General features: G+C 44.4%; 1 protein-coding gene and 1 long non-coding RNA gene across 12 annotated transcripts in view; one reads left to right on the forward strand and one right to left on the reverse strand.

The window, feature by feature from the left end:
• LOC130599114 (uncharacterized) overlaps positions 1–7,507 on the reverse strand; it is a 178,059-nt gene that overhangs the window by 160,714 nt on the left and 9,838 nt on the right. The gene's annotated exons all lie outside the window — the stretch shown is intronic.
• Positions 1–7,507, forward strand: part of FGGY (FGGY carbohydrate kinase domain containing) — a 323,114-nt gene that overhangs the window by 140,746 nt on the left and 174,861 nt on the right. The gene's annotated exons all lie outside the window — the stretch shown is intronic.

Here is a 7,507-nt window from a genome sequence, read left to right on the forward strand (position 1 = left end):
AGCAGGAGAGAGGCCTTCCTGGTGGGAAACTGCCTGCTTCTGTGATCATGCTAGGTCCAGTTTTCAATAGATGTAGTCGATTAGTTTTGGATAAAAGTAAGACAATTTCAATTTAAAAATAGTGGGAATGGGTCAGAGGAAAATTTTAAACTCATGTTACCTTTTGGGATGTAAAATGGAGTAATACTTGTTTTTAATGCCATTAAAAGCAAAACTCCTGTCAAATGCATAGTATTGAAGGGCTCATCCTCCAGATTGCCCTAAGGGATTTTTAGATGATCCCAGTGATTCAGAGATGACTTAGGTTCTCTGAAAAATCTGCTAAACACCTTGAAGACTTAGCTTGTGATAGTTGCACTCTATTCATTTCCAGGAACCAGCCTTCACAATACCTTCAGTTATTCATTGCAGAACTAGGGTCCTTTCTGGAGCACTCTCATGTCTGCACGTTATATCACAGTCATCTCAAGAGTCACTGACCAGCCAGATGTGTTTTCCAGATGTTTCCTTAATGTCACATTGTGCAATAAAAGATCAGGATCTCTGGGTCTTTGTTGTTTGGACTGGTTGAAGGTAAACATAGGTTTCAGTGCCCCTTTGGGTTTATAACAGAGTTTTAGTGGACTTTATTGGAAACTGGACAGTTTGGGGAGCTGGAATTAGCAGAATAAAGAGCTTTTCAGTACCTAGGGTGGAATCCTGAGTTTGAGTGAGAATTTCATGCAATCCAGTTCAAATTTAGAATGCCAGATTCAGGACTTAGCCTTGCATAGATATGCCTGACTTGTTCATACATGCACACCTAGCCACGGTCTCTTTAACTGTGAAGGCTACCTCTTAGCAGAGCTGGGCACGGACTGTTATTTGCAAGTTGCCTTCTTGGAGTCATGATGGAAGAGAAGCAGTGCAGAAGTGGGGGGGGGGGGGAATCTGCTCGTTTCAGCACTGGTAGGTAGGTAAACAGTGCTACTTCTCCCTACTTACTCCCACGTGGATAATGAGCTGAGCACGTACTGTGAATAATTTGTTTTTGAAGAATAGAAGTTGACCCCAGATCAGAGCATCTATTCTGTACTTAATGTGGTGTTGAAGAAACCTTGAGCTCATTATTTGAGTTTGGGGGGGGAGGCTGCCTTTCTGTGAGATGTAATAAGATGAAATTATGTGGGGAAAGGATCCTAGGAGAAAGATGTAAGACATTTTTAAGGGAGTACCAAAGGGCATCTGAATAATCTAGTAGACTATACAAACATACAGAGACTGCAAACACACACGTTACTCCTCCTCCCTTACCCCAGCATTCATCAAGCAACTCCTGTTTATTTATCAAGCCACCTCAATGTCTTCAGGTTTTGCAGACTATCAGTGTTTACCTGCAAACCCAAGAACCACCTATTAAATTGGTGGAGTAGTGAGTGAGATGTTTTCTGTTGTGTTGAAGATGTACCTTTACTTATTCTAATGGTACCCAGCAGCCCCTTTGACTTTCTATGTTACTCACTTGCCTGTGTGTAATATATAAGTAGTGTCTTTACATCTGGTGTTATTTTTGCAGGTCTGGTTAAGATGCCCAACTATCAGATGAATATTTATTTAATGACTAGCGTTAGGTAGTAAATAAGCAACATGTAGATTGCGTGAGGTAATCTGTGTAGAGAGTAGTGTATGTTAGCTAAGTACATTGGTCACCATCAGGTCACCCTCTGACTGCAAATGCCACACAAAGCTTAGAAAAGAAGGCTCTTGTGATGCTTGTGTACCAGAGGGGTACTGTTGGCACACAGGGACTCTTTAATGGCTTTTCTATAAAGAGAAGCAAAAATCTCTCCATGACATAATTCCTTCTGGAAGGAACGGGTGCTGGTTTGTTAAATAGGTGTTTCACAAGAAGGTCAGGGTGATACCAAGTGGCTGTGCTGGGTGGAAGCATTCAGGAGACTGCTTTTCTGCCTGTGGGCTGTGTCTAGTCACAACCCAGCTGGCCTCCAGGCAGAGAAATGTGATGGAAGTGGAGACCTGGCTTCCACAGCAGCTCTGTCATGAAATCTGGGTGCAGTGAGGTCCATCCATTTGGCTGCGTGAGGCTCAAGCCTGTATTCAAGCAAGGCAATGTAGGCACGGCCAAGATGTTTCTGTTTCATCCCTCAGGATCACAGAAATGCATCCAGGGAATTCCTGTCTCATCCTCCTGCATCACAGGTCTCAGACTTGTGAGGATGAACAAAAGGGAGCTATAGACATGACCTGGAGATGGGAAGTAGAAGAAAGAGCCAAGTTAAACCCTCTTGAGGGCTGGTTATGTAAGCACAGGACTCCAGCAGCTGGTGTATGGGATACAGGACCTTCCAGCCGGGTCCTGTATTCCCACCAGGACCTTCCCATATCTCCCAGGCTGCTTCACCCAAGTGCAAAAGATCCTGTTTGAATCACTAACTGTGTTACTGCTACTTCTATGTGTTAAAACCAAGCAAGCTGATTCTGGTACATCTCTGCACTGAAACGCATCTGCTCTTGTCCAAGCTTCTCTGTGGCTTTCAGGTTCATTTATAAACTCTGTTTCAAGTGTACAGTGGAAGCACTGACGTGATCTCTGCCACGGTGGTGTGACTGAGGCATAGAAGGTGTAACTTCAGATAAGCATCGCTTGAATAGCGTGCCCAAGCACATTTTAGTGCCTAGTCTTCCAGTGGTGTCTAATAACTTGGGTTTGTTCCTTATAACAAATACTTAGCCCTGACCTTTCCAAACTACTTACATAAAATACAAATATTAAGGCTTTTTAGAGCTTAGGAAATTATTTCCAAGCTGGAACAAAAACTGATAACACTTCAGCTGGAATTAGGAATAAGCAATCTAATTGTTTCACTTCCCTTGGTAAATATTCAGGTGAAGCACTAAGTTATGATTAGCTATACTTGTTGACAAGCAACCGGGTCCTGGGCAGTAGTTTTGAGGGTGTTTAACACCTTTCAGGACCGCAAGTTCAGCCCCAAACTGACAAGATCCTAAACCACTTGGGTGCATTCAGAAATTCTCCTGCAAGTCTTGGGTTAGAAACATTGACTCATGAGAGACCTTGAGGGGTTGAGTGGTTTGAAACAAGATCAAGAACTCCAGGACAAGTTAATTAAATCCACTGACACCTCTCTTCCAAGACCTGCTAATCCAAGTGACTTGGCCAGCTGGATGGTAACGTGTTATCCCCTGTGCCGCTCCTGCTGCCATGGCTACGTTTTGTCTTAAGGCAAAACTTTGGCTTTAAGGAAAATAGAAAAGAAAAGCCCCCAAAAGCATCACTCTGGTATGTCTGACTATGTACTAAGATTAGCAAAGATAACCTTGAAATAGCATCGACGTTCATGAATCTGAACACTGCTCTAGTCCAAAAATGCTCAGATTGCTGACGTTCACTGCAATTTTCCTCCCCACGCCACTATCAATAGCGGCCTTAATAGCAACCTTTGAATATACTAATTGCCTCAAACTGCCTTCAGGCAAATAAATAATTCTGTGATGCAAGAAGAGGGAAAGGAGCTGGGTTTCTGAGTAGGTTAACTTGGATCGTTTCCAGTCAGCAGACACGTCTGTGCCCTCATTTAGCTGTTTACAGATTTTCTGCTATAGGAGTTTGGTGTAATGCATTTTATACCTATAGGTGGAAACTTAAGGCAACCTTGGGCCCTCTGGGCTGTTCATCAGCTGGTGAGGTCATCGTAGCTGAGCAGCAATCGAGAGCTCTTCCAGCTGACACCAGCTACTGCTTTGAGAATCTGTGAGCTGGCTTTGACCTCAGAGCTCAGCTCCATCTGTAAAGTGGGCTTCATCTATACATTGAAGCCATGAGGAAGCAGTCCTTGTGAAATAAGGTTCCCAGGAAGCCTGTTTTCAGTCTGAGAGGGTGAGAGCACTCTCTAAGAGTTCATACGTAATACAGATCTTAAGTAAATGGCAATTGCTAAACTGTGTGTTACTTTGTCATCAGAATGTCCTCACTCAGCCTCAGAAAACAATCTCTACTACCTACAAAACCAAACTGTTAACTTCTTGTATCCAACCATGTTTGTCCTCACTGGTACCTGTGAAGTAATTCACGACACCCACATGTAGACAGTTAATTTAGGATTTTAGGAATTATTATTTTTCCTTGTGTTCTCTCAGCTACAGAAATAGCTCCAGGACATAGCTGGTAAATTTAGAAAGGAAAAGCAGAGGGGACTTGGTTGTGTCTGGGTCAGTTCTGGTTGATGTCCTGGCTTCACCATGGTGGATTCCTTGGGATGACAACAGAGCCCTGTACCCATCTCCTTCACTGTTCCTTCAGAAACAGAAGGTGTTCACTGCTGCCACCTTCCATCTCCCCTGAGACACCTCAGACCTGCTCAGAAGAGACACAAACTGGCATTCATCACTCAAGTTGCTCTCACGACTTGTTAGTCAACGGTTATAAATAGGCTGAACAAGATAAGGAGTGATCCTGATAGTTTTATTCAGTGCAGTCCCAAACAATGTTGTGCTCCCATTTATTCTTCTGGAAACTGGAAGACCTAATGGTTTCATTAAGCTGAATGGTTTTGGTGACACCATTGACTGGTAGACTGCTTCTAAAATGGGCACTTAGTAAAGTGTACTTAGAATATAAATTGCCAGCTTTTCTCTGCAAAAAGACATAGCAACTGGAACTTGTCCTCGTCTGTTTCCTCCCTCCAGTGTATAAAAATGATGAGGTGCCCATTTCATCAAATGCCTCTTTCTGTCTTCTGTAGCTTGCTGATTTTCTTCTGCATTGGCTTTTGAGTCTTGCATCCCTAAACTCAGCATCTTAGGCAGTCATGAGTCACTGTGCAGGAGCTAAATGTCAAAGTTGAAATCAAGTTTACTGCCACAGTTGGTGTGAACAGTGTGACTGGCGGTGTGTCATTCCCATAGTATGGATGTCCGGGCAGGGGAGAGCCGGGTTGCCCCCTCTTAGAGGAGAGTACAATTGCACAGAGGTATCACTGAAAGCACAGCCGCTTCTGTCTTGATGATCTTGGAAACCTACATTTGAAGGGATTCGGGAGACCTTGAAAACAGATGGGGAGAGCCACAGTGATACACAGGGCAAAGGGCCCTCCAGGTCAGGAGAACCACAGCGTGACTCTGCAGACATGCTCGCACCCATAGCCTGTTTTTCCAGAGCAGCTGCTTACGGATAACTGAGGAGATCTCAAACTTGAGGAGCCATGCAGAAGGAAAGGCTCTGCTGGGATCTATCCTGCGGCCTTATGCTGGAACAGTATGTGCAAGTTGTCGGTCTTGGGTCCTCGTCTGACCTCCTCTTAACAGAAACGGCTAAAGCGCTTAGTGGGGAGAGCTAAAGGGTCGTGATAGAAAACTCTACCCTGCTCCTGTGTTAGGCAGTAACACTCAGGAGACGTGTTTTGACTCATTTGCTCCCCTAATGTCATCCCTGCTATCATGGGTTCCCCTTCTTGCAACTCATTTGTATTGAAATAAGAGTGGATGGAGGAGTCACTATGGCCTTGCTCATTGACTAGAGACAGGGCTCTTTCTGCTACTGACTTGACCCAGGTAGCTCGAGTACAGCACTTGAATGCAAAGAGCCTGGTTTGTCTTCTTAAAACAGTGTGGGGGCTTCAAACTATTTGAAGATCAGTGGCTGAAGCCTCTTGTTTCATTGTTAAGTGCTAAAAACCATAAAAAGTTCAAACACTAAAATCAAAACCAAGAAGCTGAAACAAAAAATGTTGCAAGAATTCCTCGCTGTTTAGATTGAGACTTGTTGGGATCAGGGATCATCCTTTCTGAGCACTGAGCAAGTGTTGTTTGACAACTGTAAAATGATGCTTTAGCTCTGGTTTTAGGCTATGTTGTGCCACCGTGATGGGAACTCAGGGTGTTTGATGTTAAAGGCACGTAGCATCTTGCAGTAGCTTTTTCAGTTATCTGGCTCTAAAGCTTCACTCCCATTCAGCAGAACTCCATAAATAAATAACTTTAAAAAACCCCAACAAGTGACAAACTGCCCTCTTGGTATTTTTAGGTCTTTTCTGGAACCTTGTTTATAGAATGTTCTTTATAGATTTTTATAGCTCCCAGCTAACCTGCCTAAGCTGGCTCTTTGCAGAAGCCTCTGCACTACTGTAGTGCATGGCAGCACCCCTGTAAGTGTCAGCATTCCTCTACAAAGTTGGCACTTCAGCAAGGACGTGTGAGGTACATGACCCAGCTCAGGAGGTACGTATTGTCCCACATAAAGTGGCAGTGCTGAGCCTGTTCCAGTTTTGTTAATTCCCATTGCATACATACAGCTTGAACATTATTGCAGACAGGAACTCATTCTCCTCCTAATTTGTGCTTCCTGCTCATAGTCCATAGCACTTCCTGAGGACAGGAATGAAAAGCAGGGAGCTGTGCATCATGGAAGTCTAAGCCTGTGGAATGAAAGTCAGAGCAAGGAGAGTCATCAGTTGCAATCAAAGTGAAATCAAAGTGAATTAGCCAAATCTTTTTACATAGGAGTGAGACAGGGTAGGACTCATGGTTAGGAAGCATCTTGGTAGCAGAGGCTTGGAGGATGCAAATGGTGGAGCTCTGTGATTCTGAAATGGGTTCCAAATCCAGCCCTTCCCCAGATCAGTCGCGGTTGCACTTTGTGTCGTGGTGATTTGCTGCCTGCTGGGACAAGGCTTGGGCCGCATGCTCCTGGTCTCAGAGAGCACAGAAGGTGCCAGGTCAGAGTCTGAGCATTGCTGACTTGCAGCAGCTGCAGCATGGCTTGGATGCTGTCAGGATATTCTGCTTTGCTGTCAGGCTCTGAATGTCACATTGACTGTTTGGGCACTTCAGGCCTAAAAGAGCAAGGGAGCGCTTTTGGGACTGACTCCTTCCCATAGACTTAGCAGGAGCCATCTGTCATGATACCTAAAAGGCTGGAAGAGCCATGGGTAATGGGAACAGGGGTTAGGTTCGGCTGAAGGAAGCACATGTACAAAGCAACTTCTTCCAAAACCTGAGAAAAGGTCAAAGCACGTGGAGCTGGTTCTCGGGGACAGCCCTACTGCTCGTAACTCATGTAACTCTATCTGCATGAAGCCATGCCCAGCTTTCAGCTCCTTTCCAGGAGAAAGTGAAACCGTGTCAGCGTTGTGAATATACCTGCACATCGCCACTACCTTACTGTAGACCCCTTACACTTTCACCTCTGTCTCATCAGGCTCTAAAAATAACTGATTTTTGCCTCCAAAACTTGATATCTCTCCAAGCTGGGCTTTTACTGCGTTTGGAGCTCCAGCTCTTGTGAGTCATATCTGCAAATTACATGAGTCGGGTTTCAGTGGTGACCATCTCGAATTAGCTGGCCATTTAAGGTGGAAAACTTCACCATTAGTTCATGTGTTTTTATTTGGTCTGTGGTCTTTGTGTTGGGAGTCTTTGCCATTTTCCTCTTCTCTTGTTTTTTATGGTATAACGACATTCGATTGTAAGTTTGCATTCAGGACCATTG

This window comes from Pezoporus wallicus, unplaced genomic scaffold (genome assembly GCF_028554395.1).
Source record: "Pezoporus wallicus isolate ANWC-B61680 ecotype Strahan unplaced genomic scaffold, APGP_CSIRO_Pwel_v1 contig_8108, whole genome shotgun sequence".
Lineage (NCBI taxonomy): Eukaryota > Metazoa > Chordata > Aves > Psittaciformes > Psittacidae > Pezoporus > Pezoporus wallicus.